Source organism: Gavia stellata, chromosome 3 (genome assembly GCF_030936135.1).
Source record: "Gavia stellata isolate bGavSte3 chromosome 3, bGavSte3.hap2, whole genome shotgun sequence".
NCBI classification, from domain to species: Eukaryota; Metazoa; Chordata; class Aves; order Gaviiformes; family Gaviidae; genus Gavia; species Gavia stellata.
Genome location: NC_082596.1, coordinates 97,506,677 through 97,531,188, shown reverse-complemented (window position 1 = coordinate 97,531,188; position 24,512 = coordinate 97,506,677). Strand labels below are relative to the sequence as shown.

Sequence of the window (24,512 nt, the reverse complement as noted above, 5' to 3'; positions counted from 1 at the left end):
TAATAGACTTAAATTTTACTGTATAAAAGGCAAATAAAGGTTAATGGCATGAAAATTCATCTTGTAGGAGGGTGAGAGGGTGGAAGTGCCTCGAAGCGTGCCCTGAATGGTCCTTAAATGATAGCTTTCGGAAACAGATCGTACCTGAGGAGTTAGGTGGCTGATTTTTCACTGGGGGGGGAGCATGCCCAGGGTGCTGGTCCCTGCACGTTTCATGCTACTGCTGATGAGGGTTTTGCATTGCCAACAAAGTGGACCAGAAACCTAGAGGGAAATCACTTGGACAGGGTTGGTACCCGGTGACAGCAGCACCAGAAAGGGAGTGTGCAGGGTACGTGTGTGTGTGCGGGCGCATGTGTTGCGGGGTGCTCCTGAGTTTGAAACGTGAGTGAGTGCCAGACTCCAACGTGTTTCTGTGTTAGAGCTGCCGAGTGTAAGAGAGGGAGAGAGAGCGCGTGTGATTTCTCCAGCTTGCTCTAATTTCCCGTGAAATGGGGGCTTTCCAGTGGTGGGGTTACTCCAAGTGCGATCGCACCAGCAGGTTTCACGTTGCGCCTCGGCGTGCCTGTGCCTCCCATGTGTTTCCTTACTGCCTGCTCGTTCTCGTTAATTTTTATTAGGTGTGAAATGCAAAGGCTTGTCCTAATTACCACTGGTGGGTGATAGCACAACAAAATAACAATCTTTCGATGATCAGGGCTAACTTCTGCCCTCGGATAATTACACACCAGGCTCACTGGAGCCAGTATGTTCCTGGTTGGGAGGAAGGATTTGGCCCGCGCTTTCTCTGTATGCTTTAATTCACCGTCTTTGCTCTGTTGACAGCGTCCTGAGGAACAGGTCCAAAGGTCAGCGAAGCAGAGAAGGATCTTTCCAGTGTCTTTTTTTAAGCTTTGGGCCAAAGTCTGCATCCTACCTTTGCTCTCAACTGCATTTGAAAACATCGCTTGGCCCTGGATTTTCCCAAGGTTTGCCTTCTTCCCCAGGTCTAAAAGCTGTCACAGTCACTTACCCAAACATAGTGACAGCATCAACGCCACAGTTAAGTTCCTGTTTACCAGTGTTTCTGAAATATCAATTGCTGCAAGAAAACAAATGGTAGGGATACAGCATATGTTGCACATAATGATAATTTATTGCCTTTTTTAAAAAATTACAGTATAAAATTTAGGGGGCAAATCTCAAATCCTGTGAAATTCATGGCGCAATGCCAGTTTATTTGAAAGAACCTTACATTTGTCCCTAAATCTTACAAGTCCTTAACTACAATTTCCTTTCTTGCATGCCACTCAACTTAAGATGATACTCCTTTTTTGGCATTATTAATTATCGTTATTGTTGTTGCTGTTATTATTCCAGGAGATCTGTATGGGAGGAACGCCGAAATCTGGATTAAAAATAGCATTTTCACGTCCTCCCACTCACTGTACTTCGTGCACAGAATGCCTTTTATAAATGCAGACTTGCTGCTTGGCTAGATAAAAGAAGCCGTCACTTCATTTCCATAACGAAGTCGTTCCCAGGAGAATTTCATTGTTTTAGCAATAAAATTTTTCTGAAAGGCCTTTTATTTTGCCTGAGAAAGGTAACAGGAATGAACTTCTGCGTGGTTATTCCACAAAACAATTAGGAGAAAGCAAGGCCATCTTGATTTGATGTAAGGAGATTTGTATGTGTATGAATTCCCTTTCGGGTAAGATGAGAATAAATTCCTAACTGAAAATCAAGTTAGAAACACCCCCCCCCCCAACCTTACACAAAATCACAAGGTTTTTTTCCTTGCTCGCAGAGACATCACACGTCTTTATCAGCACTCTCCTGAACAAATTTGGTCATATCCTTAAGTTCAGCCCTATTTCAAAAGGCACTTGCATGACTTCTGATTCAGATGCTTTCCTGAATTAAAGGCAGTCGTGGATAATCATTACCAGTTATTACAGTGCATTAATTTTGTTATCAGGTATGTTGTTCTTCTCGGGGAAGAATAATTGCTGTATACTATATCGAGGCTGATTCCTTTTCTCTGAATGCTGAACAGGCTAAAGCATGTCAGAATTACAGCATCGAAGAAGTGCTAATACAGAAAGCATATACAGTAAGCAAAATGTTCTATGGCTTGGGTCTAGTTCTTTTTTTTTCTTTTTTTGTGGGTATCTCATTTGTCACACATTTTGAGCCATGTTTGGGTTTTGCTAAGTATGAATCGACACAATTACCATTTCAGTCACTGTAGACAGCCTACTACTAGGTAGGTACATGTAATCAAGAACAAAAGGGAAGAGGAGAAAAACATTTTCTTCATAGTCAGGAAAGCCTTTTAGATTTGGCGTCACACTTAAAATTGCATTGTATTAAAGAAATGCAACAATTTTGGAAATTATTATTTATAGGAAGGTTTGTGAATTCAGGATGTGATATTCTAACTCACCCAACAGCAAACATGTTTGCGCTCTGGCTGGTATGACTCACGCTGGCATTTGTCTTAAGTGTGGCAATTGTTTTAGCCCTCTGCTTGGTGCACGATGAATGAAACGGCTGAGCTCCCCTGTTGCAGATTTACTACGTGCAGCTACGCTGGTAAATCGCAGGCTCTGTTGTAGAGTATTTCCTGTAACACACACAGACACACACACAAGCACGCACATGCACATACACGCACATAGGCGTGCGCACCCCCCGTAAGTAATACTTTACTTTTGAATACTAGATTCATAGAAAGGAAATGCATAATTACGGCACTGGCTTTTGCACCACATAAAGCAGCCCACATCAAAAGGTGTTTGCCATTAATGTTTCAACAGGTAATCTCTGGATTTATTGCCAAGCCGTGTTCCTGTTACTTAGCGCTCGGTGTTGAAATTGTTGAAATCTCTGTTGTAAGCTAGCATAGTCACCTTAATCCTGCAAAAAAGTTAGTCAATAGTGCCTTTGTTTTCCAGCACTGCGTTTCACGTTGCATCAGCGGCACAGAAGACGTGGCTGCGCTGGAAGCGGGGAGAAGGTTAAGGGTGGGTTCTGGGCTGGCTTCCTAAGGAAGCGAGGCTCACGTGGTGGCATTGTTTGTGCCTGTGCCCGTGTGTGCGTCCCCGTCCTGGTGGCTCGTGTTACTCGGGTCCTCCTCAAGCCAACCTGCTGCGCGGGTAGAGGCTACGGGGAAGCTGCTCCCTGAAAGCTTTGTGTAAGTAGGCAGACAAAGAGCTGCGGGAACCTGCGGCTGAACCCAGACAGGCAAAGGCGACAGCCCCAGCTCCGATCTTATGGCACCAGGGAATCGGTACGGCGGGCATCCGCTGGGATTGCTGCTGCTGCTAAAGGTCAAGCCTTTCTGCTGGTATTTGTTCATGCTACAACCCACAGAACTATCTTCTTCAGGTGGTTTATCTTTGGCTTGTTAAAATACTGCAAATAAAACCTCGGCTGTTGGTTTTGGTGCTGCCACGCTTTGGGACTCACAGCGTTTGAATTCCTCCTTCAACACGGTCTGTGTGCAGGAGAGCTGTGGCCATCGTCTGAGAGATGCCTGTATGTTGAATGAAGGCCTAGCCCTTGAGCCCCTTCTCATCTGTAAGAAGTTACAAGGGTGCTGCAGTTCTTCAAATACGCAGGAGGCTCATTGTCTCAACTCAGGGCTGAGCTGCATTTTTTGCATAACAGCTTCCACAGAAGAAAAAGAGAAATATTTATGTCATGTAATAGAAGCATCCAGAGTGGTTATTTTTATTGCTTATATCTGTTCAACATTACTGGCTCTGAGCCTTGATTATTACGGACCATTTGCATTCTTTTTCCAATCCCTTCTGCTCAGAAGACCTGTAGGAATGACTGTGTTACAAACACGCGGGCAGTGGAGTTGTTTTTACTTAAAACTTCGGTGTGAGAATGAAGAAAGTTGGCATGCTAAGAGAAATGTAAATCAGTGTTGAAATCCCCCCTCCTCCCTCCCACTATTCCTGCTTTGATAGCCATGAGAAAGTGGCAAATAGGGGGTGTGGATGTTAGTGGGGTGATGGATTTTTATTAAAGAATACATCATTGACATTTGATAGGAGGTATTTGTGAGGTATTTTTCTTCTTCTAGTTCTGTACTGTTGCTTCTTAGACGAAACAACCTGGACATGCTCCTGTTAATTTTCTTTTCACCTGGTGGCATTGTGTGTTGCACCCACTGCCCGCCTCTTTACTTCTTCTTTTAATTCCTTACGGTGCACTCTTTTCATGGGAAGATCTCATAGAGCTTAGAAACTAAGCACAGTAAGTGAAGCATAGGGCTAAGCACAGTTTAACCTCAAGTCTTGTTAGAAAAACTGGGTGTTACTGAAATAGAAATAACAAGTATGGTTGTGATTGTTGTTACTTGTGTAAAGGTGATGTGTCAGAGGTCCTGGTCAGATTTGTGTTTGTATTGTTATTAGGCGTTGTGTAAGCAGAGAGTGTGAGTTTGAGCTGGTGTGTGTGTTTTCGTATTTACAACTGCCCTTCGTATTTACAACTGCCCCTGCAGCGATTAACCTTCGTCTATTTTCTCATTGCTTCTTCGAAGGTGTTGGGGTTAGGGAAAGGGTAACGAGAGCAGCAGGGACCGCTCTGGGAACAAATTTGCTTCCGTGGTTTCCAGGTAACAGGTTTGGAAGGACGGATGTCCGGTGAGTAGGGCTGAAAAATCCCATTCCCAGTCCGCTTGCATAGGTTGATGCTAAAATGAGGGGTGGTCTACCTGAGCCTCAAGTTGGGAAAAACACCTGCTGTGGATGAAATAATGATGAATAATGGTTTTTTAGATTAAATCTTGGGACACTGATTTCTAGATGACTAGCAGTTAATGTTTGTTGTGCAGAATCACTGGTCATCTTCAGTAGTGGCTCCTGCGCTGGAGGGTGCGAGCTGCAGCCTCACCCCTTCAGCCCCACGTGCTGGTCCTGTCTGTCTGCTGTTTGCAGACAGATGTTCCCCTCCCGCAGCACTTCTTTTTCCCAGTAAGTACTCACACTGAAAATGCCATTCACACAGGAGAGATGGGCAGGGCTGGGGCGGCCCGTGGGTGTGTTCACAGAGCTGAGGAAGGTAACATAGATCTTCTTCCCCCTACTACAAATTGTGGAGCAGGATGGATTGGTTCCTTGTCTGAGCCCCATGATCTGCATGCTGTTTTTCTGGTTTAGGACCTGCAGGATACGCAAAGTGCTGACAACTTGATTTACTATTCCCTTACACCCAGATACAGTTCTTCACCTTGCACGAAGTGGGTGTAACACCTTGTGAAGTTGGGCATTTCGCTATGGACCACATGCAAAGCCATGGGAAGTGCTTGTTTATGTGACAAAGCTGTGGAGAATCAAGCTTCAGATGAGGAATGGGTGATAAACAGAAATGAAAGTGATGCCTGCCTGTTTTATGCAAACAAAACTTCTTTTGTGCTAAGGTGATAGTCCTTGACCGTAGCCTTAAAGTAGGCATAGTTGTGATTTAAGTCTTTTTTACACTAGCAGAACAATTAATGTAAAGGTGACTCAGCCCATCAGGAGCAGCCTTTGTACACTAGGCAAAATCTCAGGACATTTTCAGATGGGTAGAGTTTGGCATGGCTGGTGTGGAGAAGCTTTTATTAACTTGGGGTCTAAAAGATTCTTGGTTGGTTTGTGGGGTTTTTTTTTCATTTCCATTAGAATTTTGTATGTGTAAAATCAGCTAAACCTGTTGAAAATAATTTAGAAGTTGTTTTCTGACATGATAGATGATATACACATTCGGTAATTGAAATAATACATGCTCCAGGAAGATACAACCTCGCCTCTCCCATTTGCGGTAGGGCAGGATTGAGCCTGTCTAAAACGATTTCATGCAGAGGGAGAATAAAGGAGGAAATGAATTATCGTTTTATTTGAGTTGAAGGATTAGTTGTGGGATAATAGGAAACAAGGAAACAACCTGGGAACAACGCTGCCATCTCTTAAATAGTGTTATTAAGGAAAACCAAATTACATGATGCAAGAGAGTAAGGAATGGCAATTAAAAACCTGCAGGAAAGGACTGGAAAAATGGTGATCTCTCACTGCCTGCTCTTCAAAGCAAGATGGAGAGCATGACCTTTTCTTGGAATAAATACAGGGTATTGCACAGAGCCGACTTCTGGTTTTTGGTTTTGCCAATTTACAGTTACTCGCTTGTACTGTGGTTCTTATTTGTTGATTGCCCTGGGGTCCAATTTTAGTATCTAAAATACTCCCAAGAAGTACTTCCATGTTCTTCCGTTTGAGGTCTGTTCGTCTCTCAGCTACAATTCTAACCTGTCGCCTCAGTGCCCTTTTTCCCACTCAAGGGCAGGGCTATGCTATGGTGTTTGAAGAACCAGAATGCTGCGGGACCATGAAAAACAGCTTCGTTGTGTAACACTTCCCATTTATAGCCGAGATGCGATCAGTAACTGAGTATGTGATAATGATTCATTGATCATGTTGAAACTTCAGTTGCAAAGCCTGGTTAGAACCTAGTTGTACTGCTGACCGGCCTTCCTTGATGGTTCCTCCAAGTTACGACTCTTTTGCATGTTCCAAGAAGAGCATGTCATCGCAGCCCGTCAGATCTACATAGCAAAAAGATCGTCCCAATTAGGGAATGAGTGCTTCGCTCTCAGGCGAGGATTGTGCTTCAGTAAGCAGGGTAGCTCCCTGTGTGTCCTGAAGTTTGTGCCATGCTGTCTTTAAATCTTAAGCATAAAAATGTCTGGGAACATGCGCAAGCAGACGTGCCTTGGCCCTCGCAGAAAGAAGTGCCCACGGGTAAGGTCAAGTGAGCAAGTTGTAGCAGATTAAACTAGCTTGTGAATTTACAGCACATCATCTACTCCATTAATAACTGGCTGTGTGCGTGGTGTAAAGGCACCCTATGGTACCTACAGGGTCTCTCGCCCTTTTTTCCCTGACGGGTAGGCTACCTTGCTTCATGTCGTCTTTCCCATGAGATAAGAACGCAGGGACAAGGATAGCTGCCACAGAGCATCGCTGCACTGTATTGCACAGATGCTGCTTGTGACTTGTTCCCATGTCCACGCGCTGGCAGGGGTCTGCAAGACAAATTCCAGGCTGATAGCAAGATAACTGCATACTTAGCACACAACCCTTGCTCCTGTTTCAGCGATCGGAGCCCCGGTATAGGCGATCGGAGCCTTGTTTAACTTGAACAGAATCAAAATCCTAATGCCGCCTGTTGAAGTGATTGGAAGGACTTTCACTGGGTGTGGGAGGTTTCAGGCCGGTGTCACCCACAGCGGGCTCTCCAGGGAGGCTCAGAGGAGTCCGTGCAAGCAGGAGCTGCAAAATCTGGTATGGGAGACCAGATGCGCATGGAATAAACTTCCCTGCTCTTACTAAAAATAATTGGAAGCCATCTAATTTTGGCAGAAATGTTAAATATTTTCTTGTAGTCCTTTGGAATCCATTTTCAGGTTCCCCTTGATGTTGAATGACAAGAGATGAAGATTAAAAAAACGGAATTTTTAGGACTTTTTTGGATTGCCAAATTATTGGGGAAAAAAAAATTTTGAAATTGCTGAAATGTTTCATTTTAACACTTTGAAACAAAATGTTAACACTTAGAAACAAAATGTTTTGAGTATTTTGAGCTTGGGTGGGGTTGTTTTTCAATTTTGAGATTCACATAATTTAACAAAAAAATAAATGGCTTGAAAATAAATTGGCTTGGGTTAAGCAAAATGTTGAGGGTTGACTTAAAAATAGGTTTGGGGTTTTTTTTTCTCTTTTTGGTCCGCTTTCTAAAGTTAAAAAGCTTGTGAGATCATATCTGACGATGTTCTTTGCTGTCAGATAAGCAGCAGAGTCCCATTTTAGTAGAGGAGAGAAGCTGTTGACCAAAGTCCTAGAAGTTTAGCCTGGGTATCTGAAGGATCTTGAGGTTGCAGTGCCTCTGTCAGACCAGAGCTGTACTTCCAGCTCAGAGTTTCTTAAGCCGGGAAGGCTTGTGTAACAGGTATCTTGCAATGCTACAGTCCATCAGGGAGGGGACAAAGACACGTGCAACTGAGGCTCATCACCATCGTTGTTTCCAGTACGCCATGGAGAGTCCCAACCAGCTGGAGGAGATGGCAAACGTTCACAGATGCTGCTCTGTGAGGGCTTAGCCTCAGCCAGTAAATCCAGTAGCTGTCTTACACCAAAGCTGGATGAGCTGGGCAGATACTGGTTTGGGTTTTGGAGGGTTTTTTAGCTGTTGCTTTGTACATTCAACTAAAACAGACTGTCTCAGGGCTGTAAACTTTTGAGTAGTTTCCTCTGCCTACTACCATTGCGTTGCCTTCCCTCTGCTCTTCACCTGTGAACTGCTCTTGTCCGTCTGTCTGGCTTGTTTCCTGCCTTCACGTAGGGTGAGATTCATCTGCATTCGTCCGTAGCCATCTAGTCTGAGCTCAGTGTCTAGACTCACTTTATGGAGGGAGCGAAGCAGACCTTTCTAGAGAGTGATTCATTCTGTCCTAAAGCAGATGCTTAAGATAGGTCAAATTAATAATTTTCTAGATTGCCTAGTTTCCTCTGCTGAGAGCAAAGAGAGCTTGCGCTGTCTCAGGTGTAGACTTTTGTCCTGCACATGTTTTTGGTTCGGGGACATGTATTCCACCATAGTGCTGCTAGGATGGGATCCATACGCACGGTCCTGAAATTACATGTGAAATGTTTGGGGAGCCTTAATGTCAAGGAGATAGGAAAGGTTTGGACACAAAGTGAAACTAAGAATTTAGAAAGCACAAGTAGCCCACGGGAACCTGGCTGAAGGAAAAAATGTTCCATTCGGGCCCTGTAGAAATACAGTATGCTCCGTGGGGTTCACATAAAAATGTAGCATGGTGGTTCTCCCAGACCGCAGTAAAAAGGCTGAGGATGGTCTGATACCTTGTACGGTAGGTCAAAAAAATAAAGAGTTGGTCTACAAAGAAATTCCATCAAAAAATAAGTACGAGAGAACCTCACGATATTAAAAACGTCACATGTGAAAAATACTTCCTACTAAGGAGTAGCAAGTGTGTGCGTGCATTTTTGGTTTCAGTACTCCTCTGTTGCAATATTACAGACAATAGATCGGTGTTTGCATCCCCTTAGAGGAGTTCATTGAGAACAAAAATCTTCCTGTGCCGACCTCTCTGCACACCGTGGGCTTTGTTTGCAGACACTTCTCAAAACAACAACCACAAGTAGCTTTTTCTTCCTCTTGTTATGGCAACAGAAGTATCCAAGAACTATTTTAATTATGTATCTGCCTCTGCAACTCTGAACGGAGTTTTATTTGTTGGTAATAAGAAATACAGAGCAAATGACTTTTCCTATCCTGGATCAGTGTTTGACGTACACTCACTCTGTACTGGAACCTCCATCCTGGGAGCTCATTAAAAATGCATTTGCTTCAAGGCGGTGTAGGAATCAACTGTTCATTTGCTAAACAGCTGTATGGATTTTCCTCTTTCTATTCCTTGCTTTCCTTTCTTACTTTGTTTTGCTTTTCTTTTACAGCTCTACCTTACTTTATTTGAAAGAGGAAAGCCAGTGAGGACCTGTGAGCAATCCGGCAGCTTCTGAAGAGTCTTCATGCTAGAAGATAATCCAGAATTCCCCGAAGAAGAACACAGTGAATGTTGTGAGTTCCTACCAGCGATAGTGTGTACTTGCAATTGTGTCTTTTGGGGGGCGGTACCTGCACTGTAGTGTTTGCTCCCATCCCTGTGATGTGCTGAGCATCTTTTTGCTCTGCTGAAACCAAAGGCAGATGTGTTTGGGTTGGGCTGCAAAGCCAGACTTGAATTTCTCTCCCTCTCTCTTTTTTCTTTCTTGCAGTATCTTCAAGGGCAGAATAGTGTTATCTAAGGAAAGATGCTGGGTTTCTTTTCCTTGGACTGCTACAATTATTTAACATATTACTGTCGCTTTTTAGTTAAACATGTAAGCCTGCATTTGAAGGCCTTGTGACTATATAGCCTAACAAGAATGAAAAATATTATGGATAACAGTTCACCAATCTACAGGTCAGATTCAGGAGTTTTATACATGCTCATACAATGGTTGGAATTATTTGGCTGCTTTCAAATCAGAGGAATGCCAGTGTGGCTATTTGCGGCTGGTATTCCAAACTCCTGTTGCTTTAATCAGTTCATTATATTAGTTTGAGTATTTTCAATACAAGTGCTCCTCTCGGAGGTTTGCGTTCATGGGAATTGGAGTAGCACACCTTTCAGAGGGAAACACAGTGACATAACTAAGACCCTGGTCCAGCTGCTGCATTTAATAAAAGAAACTGTTCCCATGAGGGATGGCTAAAGAGAAGGCATAAATATTTTTATGTGCGTTGTTTTTCTCGTGAAGCCCACTGCTTTTCTGGGTTGAAATGGGCAAACGTGCAGATCAAATGTAAACATCCTCACAAACAGAGGAAGACAAGAATTCTCTGCCTTCCAGGTTTGAGAATAATCCTTACTTTTGTCTTAAGAAGGGACCTTGGGAATTTCAAAATTAGGTAAGTTAGTATTTAAATCCTTGTGCCCAAAGTATGCAGTGGTCCTTCAGGATGTTAGTAGTGATAAAACAGCTGCAGATTCTTCCAGTTTGAGCAAATTAGTTTTTGCAGTTCCCATAAATTTAGGAGATATAAATATATTTTATGGCTGCTGGGCATCCCTTCTAGCTCCCTGGAAGTTGGATGCTCTCCTTTGCTCTGCTTTTCCCTTTGGGGTCAGGCTTTGGGAAGCAGACTGAGACAGAGTCTAAGTGGTGCTGCTTTCCCAAGAGCCACTTGCAAAATAAATGTTGGAGAAGACACTGAAAAATCTTCATCATCTCCCCCCTTTCCCACTTGCTTTGATGTACAGAGAAATAGTTAACAAAGCTGACATTGCGAGTTGTTAGTTACTAGTACCGCTAAGCTGCCAAGTTAGTAACTCATTAAGATGAATAAGGGACCTGTGAGACCTGGAGCTTCTCACTGTCTATGTATCCAAGCAGACGTGGCCATATCAGCTTATTCCCACACTTTGAAAGACTTCCTTGAAACCACAAGGGCTTACTTTGCACGCTGACATCCTAGAGCAGAGGAGGGCAGCCTTAAATAATAATAATAATAAAAAAAACTGTCCTAGCATGCAAAGCTGTTGGGATAGCAGGAGATGTTTGTTCAAGATGTTGCAATCACCTCCACTGATTGCAACAGCAGCACCACCTCATGCCGAGGAGAGCATTCCCCACGTCCTCTAAGGTGTGTGGTGTGCCAGATCAGCCAGATAAACTGCACAAGAGAAGGAGGCAATCATCAACCATTACAGGGGATGGAGTATCTGTCTAAGATGCTGTCGGTGTGGTTATTACAGTCTACCCTGTCCTAAACGGTTTCAAATAAGCCCGCTTAAAGTGCAGCGCGGTGGTCTGCTAATGCGGTGCCAAAACCCCCAATGACGCTCGTGAGGCCCGGGCTTGCCCAGAAAAAGCAGCATTCTTCTCACCAGCTACGGATGGAAAGAAAGTGCTCTTGAGAACGGCTCTCGCGCTGGCATCCAGGACCGGTTTCTTTTGGGGAGTCATTCTCTTTAGAAGTTCCTTGAGAGCGTGTTTTGTCACCTGACTTCTGCTTGGAGGACAGTGCTGCAAGAAGGAGGCAGTCGGCCAGGCTCCTCCTCTCCCCTCCCCTCTTTCCTTTATCTTCTCGGAGAGACAGGAACACCAGAGATGAGGAGGGATGGTGTTTCTGCTGAAAGAAAATGCCAGCGTACGGTGATTTTACTGAGAAGTACTGTTCTCTCTTCCCTGAGCGTTTGCAGCGTGTTGTCACGTTAAGATGTGCAGAAAGCCATGAGACCTTTCCCGTTGCGAGTGGTAGCTGTTCTCATCCCTTCCACCTCCTCCTCCTGCCATCCAGGCAAATTTCAGAGGAAGGGGGGTGTGAGGAGGGAGGGGGGCAGTAAATTGGGACCAGTGTCTTGTATCCACCTAGAAACTGCCTGTTTACTAAACAGTACTAATTTCTCGCTTCCTTTCTCCTGCTCTCCTCAGTTGGATGAAGCACATTTCTGGAATAGCAGAACTGGTACAAATCAAGTCCATATTCCTCTTTTGCAGAGAGAAAAAGGGATGTCAGGAGGATTTGTTAAGGAGGAACGTTTATTTCACTTAGCGAGGGGTGAAAATGAAGCGAGGCAAGGCTCCTTTGCTCTCACAGGAGGGTACCTTGCGAATTCCAGCTTACGGTTTTGTAATTTCTGATAGGATTTAGGTATCCTGAGGGGTTTTTTTCCATCCTGAAAACATATGCCGCAGCTTTTTTGGAGTGCTAGCCGCACAAGCACAAACACATTCTGACAGCAGCAATGAATAAACTCTTCATGTTCCTCACACGCAGGCATTTCTTCACTTTTTTTTTTTTTTTTTGTGCTTATGTGAAAACCTCTGGCACGGTTTGTGGGAAATGGAAAATAAATCTCTAAATCCAGTATGTGTCAATAACTGAAACGTCTTCGGTTGATCTCATATCTCTTAACTGTTACTTTGGGCAAACTGCAGATGGCAGGGTAGTAAACATCCCCGCTCCTCGCTCCGACAGGCTTTCCGTGCCCGGCTTCGCTGGGAACCTGCCACCATAAGGGCTGAGCATGACGCTGGAGAGGATCTTGGGGACTGCAGCCGCACAAGGCTTAGCCCCGGTCCCATCCCATTTTTGAGCTGCCACCTCCTTTCTCCGCTCCTTGGCCCTCCTTGCTCCCTTCACCCTGGTCCTATCTCGTCTGTACTCCTCCTCTGGCTGCCGGCTGTTTTTCCTGGCACCTGGACCTGCGGCGGGGCTGGGAGCGACGGCTCCTGGAGCTGATGTCAGTGCCGCTTCCTGAGCCGCCTGGCCAGGCTGGCGGCGGCCCCGGCACACCCGCTCCCCAGAGCATCCCCTTCCCCGCCTGCCCGCGCTGCCGCTGCGGCAGCCCCTCGGGGAGGAGGCATACACAGGTAATGAAAATTGAGTGTTAGCGAGCCTTTTACAGCGTTTTTTTGCGAGCGGCCGTCTCCCACACCTTGAGCCTCAAGGCCAGGTTTGCGGCACGGTTGGAAGTGATGCCCGGTGTCAGTTCAACAGTGATGAGCTGTGCACACCTTGGGAAAGTGACGGGAAGTTTTGGTACATGCAGCCTTAAGGTTTGTGAATGTCTTTGCTTTTGAATCGCTTTGGTATCTGTATGCTAAACCACTTCATGGTTTTCTACGGAAATTACCAGGCTACTGGCAAAAGAGAGAGCTGCATGTGTCCATTCTTCCAAACAACTGCCCAGTAGATGCCACTCAGTATTTATAGGGAGAGGGAAAAAGGGAAGAATCACTGTCATTTGAGAAATGTCTCTTAGAAATGGCAGTAATTTATTCCCAGGCATTATTCTTCATTAAGAGCTACAGATAGCTGCAGCTTCCCTTTAAATAGAAATTGCACTCGGTAGGCATGCTATACATAGGGGTTCAGGTTTCTGACATTTCTCTGCCAAAAATCAGAAGTATTTCTCACCAAATAAATGTTTATTCAGAAAGTCTTGTTTCCTGGCTTTTATTTTATGTCACATGCTTCCGCCGGCCAGACAAGAACGGCTCAAGGCTGACATTTGGGAGAGGAAGCTGAAACAGTTTGGGTCTCTTGCAGGGCTTCAGAAAAAAGTCTCCGACCGTAAATCTGGGCCTTTGGTTTGGCAGTTTATTTTATCTGATGAACATTGTATTGAAATGGATGTTGCAGAAATACAGCGGAGCTGCTGTGTCTGCGTGGAAGCGAAGCGGGCGGTGGTAGGTGTTTCTGGGTGTCAGGTTGGCTCACCCCCTCTCCCGGCCCCGAAGCCGCCGTCCTCTGGGTGTGCATGGGCGGCAAACCTGCCTTGGCGGTACGCGGCAACTGAGCTGTTTCGGCGGTGGGGCATCCCCCGTACGGTCAGTGTATGGGCACCTACGGACAGCGCGTGAGAGCTGGGCTGTGTCTGCTTGCCCCTGCCACCCACCCGAGAGCTGGCCAGGGTGGCTTTGAGTCCTGCAGAAGGACGATGAGGCCGTAAGCCACCAGCGCTCGGGGACCAACGCCTTTTATTCACGTCTGTGCAGCTTCCCTGGATTTACCTATTTTCTTCTCTGCATACCTGTAGGCTGGCTCCTTGACTCACAACTCCCTAACCTGTCTTTTCCCCGCCTGTCTTTTCCAGCCTGGACCGCTGAGCTTCCTCCTCCTTTGTCTCCGGGGCTTATCTGCTGGATCCATACTTTCCATTCGGTGTGCCAGCCCCTACCACTCCAGTAGATGACTTTGCTGTCATAGCAGCCCCAGCTGGTTGCCTTTTGTAATCTGTGGCTATGCTGTTCCTGTCAAATACGAGATGTCTTCCTCCTCCCCGTCTTCCCCCAGCTCTCCCTGCACCCCTAAGTTTATGGCTTGCAGTATGCAATCTGTGTATTAAAATAATTCTTAGTTAGGTCATTCATTATTCTCTTGCTTTCTTCTCGGCCGATATAGCTTCCAGAGAACTGAGAAGTTGTAATTTCTCCAGGGCTAAAATCCAAGTCTTTGATAGGCAGGCATGATGCCTGGGGCCACTACATGTTGCTACCGGTTGTCAGCTTTGTAAAACTTACCCTGCAGAGCAAAGAAATCTGGGCACAAAGATTGTTCTCTTCTCTTACCGTGGCAAGCTGTAGCTTCCCAGTCTGTTCTGCCTTCCCTTCATTGTCTTCCAAGCAAATGGCTGTGAGATTATGACTCCCGTGTTTGGACTGAGAACAGCTTTTGCCTGAGCAAACAGATTTCTCTTTGGCAGTCACTTTAACTGCTGCCCCAGCTTTTCGCTGTCAGCTTTGTTTCATGATTTGCCGTTAGAGAAGTCCAGGCAGTACTAGTGCATTGGAGCGAGTAAATGAAGCAAGGCAGGCAGGTGAATGCCTTTGTTAATGATTACAATACCAGGGTGGTTGCAGTATGGTCCGTGAGGGAAAAGCTTCTCCTGTAGTTCAACAGCGTAGCTTCTGGTTGCTCTTATTTTTAACTTGGTGGTGTCGGCTGGAGAAACTTCAGGTCCTTGCTTGCAGCACTCCTTGGTCCAGGAGACTTCCAGTGTAAACCAAGAAGCAGCATGGGGAACCAAGCCCAGCCTTCACAGATGATAGCATGGCATGAGAGCTGCTCTAGTATTTGCTAGTTGTGTCTGGGTGAAGGTGTCCTGTGCCTGTTAGAATATTTCTTCTGCCACTCTTCTGCCTCTCCTCTGTTTCACTGCCGCTTTGTTGCGCTTCTGTGTTAGTGAGCATCACTGGTGAGCTGGTTTGCTGCGCCCGCGATGACCCTAATGGTATCTCGTAGCCTGCCGCTGCTTCTCTCAAAGCTGATAATGTTGGAGGCAGCAGCAGCAGGAAGGGAATATAAATTAAGCTCTCCCAGAGGGGAGGGTTTTTTCCATTTTCTGTTTGGAGTGTGCCTTCAAAAGGAAAGGCTGCCGCTACTGGTAGGTTAGTTAAAAGGGATCACGAGCCCTTTGTAGCAGAATACTATTCTGGACCACTTGTTCATTCATATTTATTCCAGGTTTGTTTGCAGCCTGCCAGGCATGTTGACCCTGGATGCTTATGTTGGGAAGGAATATTAGATACTCTTCTAGAGACTGGCAGAATTGATGCTATCAGTGTTCCTTCTCAGTGAGTTTTACGTTTCTGGTAATCAGCATTGGTGTTACCAGCTGCAGACACCGATGAATGTTTCAGAGGCACCTGATGGCACAAAGGTCAAGAGGAAGAAGATAAAACAGCAAGTTGCCAGGATTCCTCTTAGCTTCTTTCCCTGTTAGGGTTGTCAGAACTAGAGACAGGCTAAGGAAACCTGAGATGCTGTAGTCTGTTATTTCTAATGCGTTCTCCTGGCAGCTCTTTAAAGAATAGAGAAACCCTCCCCACTATGGCGAATCAAGTTTGTTGCACTAGTTCAAGTTACTACCAAGATACTGCACTAGTAATAGAAAAAATCTGTTTGGGGAGCGAGGGTTGCATTAGATGAGGAGAGGAAAGTTATTCCCAGGTTTCTGTGCCAGGCAACCTTCAGTCAGAATTGGGGTGGTGATTAATAAATTCCCTTTGTCTCACTTCCAACATTTGGACTGCAGTGAATCCCACTAAAGCATTGCGAAAGCTGTGCCAGTTGAAAGAAGCTGGGCAAAACGTGGTTTGGCTTCCCTGGTGGGTGGACATTTGTGACCAGAGCTACAGCGATGCCTTGCAATGGAGAGGTGTCTGCGATGGAGGCAGCGGGTGAATTGTGCTTTAAGCCTTCAGCTGCCAGGAGTTTGTCTCTCTGGCAGATAAAACCTCTTCTCAACAGCTTGATTTAGCATTTCCGATGCAAATAGTTCACAAAAAGAAACCTCAGGTAACATGAACCTCTGGTGAAGTAAAAGTGAGTTTGACACTCAGGGTGGAGCAACAGGAAGAGCACTGGAGGAGCTAACGCTTTTCATGTTCACAATTAAAGTGGTTTGGGTCTACTTTACATTTTTTGAAAGGAATGTTGTTTGTTTTCTTGTAAAACCATGCACTGCAAGCGACTTTGTTAAAGAATCAGCTTCTTATGGGGAAAAAAGGCAAAATAATGTCTCTTTGTCATTCAGTCTGCGTCATGTACTGCTGCTGTTTGAGGCGGGAAGGTCCTCGTAACTCGTTCCTGAGTTCAGACATGTCCGTTAGATCCACAGTGAGGATTACCAGGATTCTACTTTTACTAGATCCATTAAAATGTTTGTATAACCATCTTTATTCAACCTGAGGGACAGCCTGCAGAGTGATCAAGGAGATATAAGTACAGGCACTTCCTTCTTGTTATCATTGACCAGCCAAACCAGTTCAGCTGAAGGGGTTTGGCTTAGTGAGCAGTCCTGCTGCTCTGGATGACATTCGTCGAAAGGGTGAGTGAGCCGCAGAGCTTTATACGTCTTCATTATAGGGTGAAGTCTCTTCTTAAATTAAATGAAGCAGGCAGTCTTCATTAGCTCCGGGTTTTCTTGTTGTTGTTATTATTCTAATGTAATTATCGCTTTTCTTCAGTCAGCCTTCTGCTTGCCTACTTACAAATAAACTCTTTCCATCTGGAGAGTATTTTGAGATGGGGAAGGTACAGTGAAGTAGTGAAACTATTGTTAGCACCGTGTTCTTCTTCTCCTTCTCTTCAACTACCTAGAATGCTATACAAAGAAATAGAAAAAACAAAGACTTGACAAACAATAGGATCCTCCTCTCTCAAAAAAGATTATGCAAAGGAAGACTGTTGAGTTATCTGCCTAGGCTCATGCAATGAGAGAAAGCATCCTACATTGATCTGTAAGACCCCTGCGGTTCTTTGCTTCAAAAAAGCAGCATTAAGAACTGAGGAATCGCCCCACTCTGCTCTCAGATGACAAGACAGGTTGCTTCAGCAGTAAGTAGTTCTTGGGCGTAATGAAATACTTGCTGACTGCAGGGAGTAAGAAAAGCTCAGTCACGATGGGTACATCTATTTGTGCATCCAAGCCCCGTGCAGAGATTCCCAAGCTGACAAGGTGCTTTGCTCAGGCTAATTAGCCCTGCTTCTCCCCTTACATCTTCCCTGATTATGCTAATTAGACTGAGCAGGGTGCTGCCTGACACTGGTGAGAGTCAAACAAGTGTGTCTGTACAGCCTTGCCCTGCAGTGTACACTATAAATGTCTGAGCCTGCTCAGCACAAGCCCACGAGTCTGTGCCGTGGGGCTGTGCAGCGCAGGTATTTCCCGGGGTTTTATTGTATGTGCTACCAAGAATCACTCAGCCTTGGGTGGCTTGCTGGGACGTCAGTAAAGGTAGTAAGTGTTAGGGAAGATCTTGAACAATTAACTGCCCGTAGCCTCCTTGCTCTCAGAAGAACACGTGCTGCCAGGTGGCTTCTGTCCTGTTCGTTTTGTTGCATGCGAATGACTTCCCTGGTTCTGGAGGAGGTGGTCTGGAGCTTCAAGGGAGAGGGGGGTGGTGGTGAGAGGAGAGAAGTACCCAGGCAGATCATGAGGAATGGTGGGACTGAGGAATAAAAGTATAAAGAACTTGGAATTTCTGCTTTTTATCCTATTTACGTGTGCAGGACTGGCAGAAAAATGGGTTGGCAGGTTGAATTAGATTGTGAAACCTCGCTAATTAGCTGTGCATTCCCCACTCCACCTCTCCCTTCTTTTTACTTCCCAAGTGGGATTCTTGCAGAATGAAATGAGTGCAGGGTGAGGTGACTTTCATAATTTGGTGTTTTAACATTCAATTCCAGCAGTAGATATTGCAATATAGGTAAGTTTGCTGTCAAATACTCTTTCAAAGACATTGACTGAGCTTACAGAACAATCAAAAAAACCCCGACAACCCCAAAATGACAACAAATAAAACTATTTTTGCTCGTTATAGGAGAAGTGGCTTTTTACACTCCTGACTGTTCTTCCTCTGACTGGCACCTTCCTGAGGAATGTGGTTGAGAATTAATGCATATGTATAGACACATACACACATGCCTATCTATATATACATTGATCTTAGTGAGCCTGGGAATGTAAAAGCAAGTGCAAAAACGTATGCTGGTTTTGGCAAGTTGTTTGTTTTAGTCACACAGTTTCCTGGTTTTCTTCATTTAAAAGGTGCGTTAATGTTCTGTGTATGAAGCCTGGAGTGTGATAGTTAGATCTCTTGTCAAAAGATGGATGTCCATGTTTCATTCCATATTGTGAAATCGTAGTCCTCAAAATAATCACGTCAAGCCACTACCATGAATAAATAGCTGTGCTGCATTATTTTGGGGAGTAGCAATTTCCAAGACAGTCAGTATGATCGCAGCCATTAAGTGAGTAGAAAGTGTTTTGAAAGAGTAGAAGGAGCTTTGTTGGCTGAAATGGCTGGGTCAGAACTGAAAAGGAAGAGTTTGCTGTTTTAAAACATAGCAGACATTTTAGACATTCTTATCGGGATGCTTCAGTAATGCAGTTGTGTGAAAGACTGATAAGGGAACGTGTGATAGCAGCCCTCATAATTTAAAGTGCCCGAACTTGGCATGTTCTGTAGTAATGTAAAATAGCAATAAATATAAATCTCGTGTTCTGGAATTCCTGGGTCTGCTTATTAGCAGATCAGTGTGTAAACACTGGCTTAGTGTGTCTAATACTAGAAGGATGTGTTTTGTTCTCTTGACGGGATGTGTGCTGGCTTTGCACCCCTAGAGCATGTGTAAGACAGGCTGAGCTGTACTCCGCGTTTTTTCTAGAGGAAGTCTGTTTTGTATAAACCACACACCAAAGCAGTATGGAGATAATTTTTCTCTGTAATGCAGGTATTTCACCAGTTTTAAAACACTGGTATCCATTGCTGTTTTCACTCAAGCTGTCTAATAAGATCTTGCCAGGAACACCTTAACAGGACAACTCAGTCAGAATTGCAGATTTAATGGTGCTGCTTGGTCAGATTGGGAGTGGCAGTTTCCAGTTCGCTCCCAGATCTGCACCCATTAAGTGCATAAAAAATGGTTTGAATGAGCGGGAAGAGCTTTGTTGACTGCAATGACGGCATTGGGATTGAAAGTGGAGAGCGGCAGATGAAAGAGTACTGGGCCGCAGGTGGCAGGGGACAAATCCCAGCGTTTGCCCCCCATGGCCCCCGTAGGCCAATAGTAGCTGCTTTTTCTGTTACAAACGTGAGCCCTGAGCCTGCTTGTTGAGCTGTGCACGCTCTTAAGGCTGCCTGGCATGTCGGGGCTGGCGCCTCAAAGCAATAGGGAATGGTGTTTATCCGTGGTCGAAGAGGGAAACCACCATGCCAACACAAAGCCTGTTGTCTGATGAGACCAGTGCTAAAGGTGACGTGTAAAGCAGTGGTGATCGCTTCTTCAGGAATGCAAATGGAAGCAGGATAAGTGGTCCTTAATTGAGTTACAGTTGGTATTTTAAGGCTTATGGCATAATGCATTTAAGCTCAATGAAAGCATTTCTTTTTAAACGTCCCTTCAGGAGTTCAAAACGTTGCAAAGAGCAAAGCAAACTATGTGATTGTGGTTGTGAAAAGCTGGTATGGTATCAGTGTAGCTGAAACTGAAATCAGACTCACATGAGTTTCAGTCTCAGTGCTGTATTGCGCGGGAAAACCCAAGCGATTTGGTATAGAAAAGATTTGTCATATTAAAGCATCTCTTTTTGGTTCTGTGGGTTTGTCTTTCCATTTTTGTTTTGGCGAAGATGGCGTGGGGGACGAGGAGTTGCAGATTGAGGATTGTTTGTCTGTAAACTGTCTTTCTGGAACGGAGGCTGTAGGAGGCTTTGTCGTGGCTCTTAGTCAGACCAGTGCCTTATCTAAACAGTATTTGACCCTTGAAGATGCTACACGTGGCTCTCATCCAGCCTACCTACCTGATCAGAGCGGATGGTATGGTCATGCTTGCAGCAGAGTGAGAGGAGCGCTCATTTGGGGAGCCATCCCCATGTACCAAACCACTGCGTTCTTGAAAGTCTTTCCTTTCTGATAGCATCCTTTCACTCGGGTTATTTTAATGTAGTTCAAAGGTGTACCAGGAAGGAGAATTTGATACCCTGATGAAGAAAGTCACAAAATGAGGGCAATGCTGTGTCCTGACATCACCACATGGCACTTTTTTTGGCATTTCGTTACTATGCAATAACTTGTAGTGGTAGCTATGCAGCAGCTCACAACAAACGCTGCAAAAACTTTGATCTCAGGCAGTGTTTGTCACTACAAATGTAATTATCTGTGTGGACCATCAGTCTTAAGACTAGTAATAGCAGCAGTGTGGGAGAGCTTGTGGTACCCAGTCTGAGGCATTTCTACCCCGCTGATGTTGAACGGGCTGACAGCAGGTAGGAGACTGATGGCAGAGGTCAAGTCTTGCCGGGCTCATTACTTGCCTTCTGGTTTATGATGGATCAGGGGAGAAAGTGTATCCTTGATCTTCACCTGAAAACAGTAAGAAAGGAGGAGATAAAGAGGAGGATATGCAGTTAGAGAAATAAAATGGCAATTCATGCTGCTCTTTCATACCATTTCTTGCATTAAAAAGTAAATTCAATAATTCCTGTCTTCTTATTTTCTAATTATTTTAGATTCAGCTTCTAATGACAGGAACATTCTTCCCTTGGTAAGACGTAATTCTGATATGCAAAATTTGAAACCTAAGGGATAAGACAAGGGAAATTGCGTTGTTTTAATAAATAAGGAATCGTTTAAATGATTCCTGACTGATTACCAGTTACTTTATCCTTTCACATGCGAAGGGAACAAAGGAAAATGGTAAAAATTTAGCCTTGGTAAGGTTTGGCCGAATAGTGCTAAGCACGGATAGATTTGAAGTGCAGTGGAAACACTACGGGTTTCTTAGAGTGAGTCCCCCAGGAGTTTGAAAGATGCCTGATCAGAAAGCTGGAGTTCAGATCCCACCTTCTCCCCTGCTCAGACTTCTTCAGGTTTCTGGTTTGGTTCTGGCTTGTTTCTTAATTTGAGCAATCACCTCTGTGGCGTATGCTGGTTGCAGGCAGTCTTGCCCTATACTGCCTTTTCATGAAACGCATCTACATCGCCTAGTGCACTGAACCTGCTAGAGGCAGGGGTTGCCTTTTGGAAGGAGAATTGCATTTCTTGGTTTCTGTTGTACCTTTAAAATTCTTCCCTTTCCTTCCTGTCTGCAAAGAGACTAGCCGGTGTTTAGATACTCCCGTATTAACTCCTGCAGCCCTTTCCTCTTGTGCAGCCTGCGGTTTGGGATGACTCCACTGGTAGGGCGCTGCCTTGCGATCAGGAGACATAGTGGCAGAGCCAGAAGGAAAAGCTATCTGATGGGTGACTTGAAGCGTGTCGTGACCAGTCAGTGCTGCAGCCATAAAATGGAGATAATGATACTGATATCACTCCTTGGTAAAGCATTATGAAATGTTTTCATGAATATTTCTGCTCCAGAGCCTGGGTGTTTATAGCCTGGATTCCAAGGAAGTGAGGTGCGTGTGGTGGTGATGATGTCTGTCTGTCTGTCAGTCCCCATTCCCCCCCTCCGATAACACTGAGTGTCTTGGCTGATTCCCACCAAATCCAGCAGGAAGTAGAAGTCTCAAAGACAATTAAATTCCTACAAACGTCTTTGTTGTTGCTAAACTCAGCAGGCAGGGGAGGCGAGAGGCATGAGTTAGTGCTGACACCGCGGGGGAAGAGACAGCCAAGCCCTGCCCTTGCTGACTCTCTTTGGCGGTGGCCAGCAGCGAGCCCCACCGCTGCACCCAGCGGGCTGTGGCAGCCCTTGCCCGGGTGCCAGGCCAGCCCGGCGGGATGTGGAGCAAGGCTAGGCTCTTGCAGGATGCCAGAGGGAAGATGGTGCAGAGAGGGGTGAACCCAGCGGGACGGCAGAGACGTGGAGCACGAATCCTGCTCTCTGTTCCGTGGTGGAACGGGACATGTTACTAGAAGGGCTCCGACTGAATTTGCTGTTCGAAATCCTGGTGGTGGTTTTTTTTCTGGCTGCTCTGAGCATGCCTTCCTCATATTCCTGGGATGTTTTCACTCCTCTTCTGCCCAGAGCTGGGTCCCTCTGCCGCAGGGAGCTCTGAATCTTTCTGGCACCTTTGGCAAAGCTCTTGTGCTCCTTTCCCTCCCCGCTGCTCACATTTTACTTCTGCAGTAAATGCAAATTCAGAGCTGCCTTCTTTCCCTGCAACTGTGCGGCTTCTCCCCATGTATCCCAAGTGGAAGAGCCTTCCCATTCTTCCATGAAGAAGCTCTGTCTTTGTCCTCATTATACACATTTAATGTCTGGCAGGCAGACATTCCCTGTTTTCAAGGGAATTTCTCCCTTGCACAGCTCTGTTTATGCCTCCAGAGCACTGGCCTTTTTCTTTACAGGGCCTCTCACTTACTTGGCACAGCTCTCTGGTTTTGTATTGCTCTGTACACTGAAGGCAGCTACACGGTAGTAGTAATAATCACAGGGATGCAAATTTATTATCTCGTGTTTAGTAACGCAGTGGGGGCGCATGTTTATCTTGTACACTTGAGTGCTGTTTTTAAATAGTACTGTGTATACAATAGATTTAAAGTTGACTAACCAAGAAAGCATCCTCAAGGTTGAAAGAATAAGCGTGAAAAACATGCAAGAGTTGCAGCCTGGTTTTTAGCACTACTTTGTGTCTGGCGTGCTGACATACATGGCTGTAGCAGTTAGATGTCTCATTTATGCACCCAGATAAAGCCAAGACAGTTTAAAGCAATCAGATTCATCTTGTGTCTTGGAAGAACAGGTTTATACTTTGCAAGAGAGAAGAGATTTGTAAATTGTTTGGTTTATTTTAAAAGGACTATTTACATAAGCATCCTTTCACTGGGAAGAGGGGACGGGTAAACAAGTAGCCAGCTGACCACAGGTTCTGTGGCTTCTGCAAAGATAATTATGTGAAGACCAAGACTCTTGAACTACCTTCAGGTCAGTTGTTTTCAACTATGCTAGTTTAGGTAGGTTTAAAGTTCAGTTGCTTTGAAATGGAGAAGCCATGACCAGGAAGGAACATGACTGGAAAGCATCAGTCATGGAAAAAATACTGTAGCCTAAAGTCAGCTTTGAAGTTTCCAAGTCTTTTTGTTGACTTCATAGACTTTAGGCTAGGCCTTCAGTACAGAAAGTCAAGATCAGACGTGTCTCTGAAATTATTTTTCAGGGATTATTTATATGTGTGATGTGTACTTCTCTGCCACTTTAATAAGAGTCTCGCATATCGAACTTGTTATTATTACTATTATGGCCTTAGGTTTGTAGGCTTCAGTCAAAGCCCATTTTGGCCAGGCATTTGGAGACAAAAATGGTAATAAGAAGACTCTCCAAACCAAAGAGGTCATAATGTGCCTGTGTATGTGCGTGTGGATGAGAGTGGAGGTTTCGGAGAGTGTGTACATTGGCTCTCAAATCAACCTGCCTTTGCAGTCATTGTGCGGATGGTAGCCTGGGCTGTTGTGCAGTGAATGGACTAACTAGTCCGGGAAGATCACCTCTAACTTCTGGCTGATAGTCCCATCTTTGAATCAAAGGGAATTTGGCTAGAATAGTTTCAGATCTTCGTCTATTAGCTTGTACTTTCTTATTCTTTTTGTTTTATTTTTGTGTACCTCCCATTCACATTGAAGGAAGAGGTGCAGAAGGCCTATTTATGTAGATCATGCCACGTCTGTTTTCCTGACAAGACGAGACAGTTCCCTGCAATGCATTTTTAAGCGTTTTGCCCTATTAAGTTCCCAGTGTTCAGACCTTGTGGCTTCCTCCACTTCCCTTAAGGAGCTGTTAATAAGTCTTATATCATATTCAGTCTAATTTTCACTTCTTAAAATTCCCATTAGTCTTAAGTTGCCCAAGACACCATCTGACATAATTCTGTCTTACTCATTTATGATGTTGGACATATCAGCAGGGGTGGGAGCAGCGGTAATGGGATACTGCAAATCGTCTGTCCCTGCAGT

At 45.0% G+C, this 24,512-nt stretch overlaps 1 protein-coding gene across 2 annotated transcripts in view; it reads left to right on the top strand.

Moving 5' to 3' along the window:
• The window catches only part of ATXN1 (ataxin 1), a 211,905-nt gene that overhangs the window by 117,456 nt on the left and 69,937 nt on the right, over positions 1-24,512 (top strand). For both annotated transcript variants that reach the window (XM_059815402.1, XM_059815403.1), the window contains exon 3: positions 9,516-9,639. The gene's annotated coding sequence lies outside the window, so the exon portion shown is untranslated. The remainder of the gene's footprint in view (positions 1-9,515; positions 9,640-24,512) is intronic.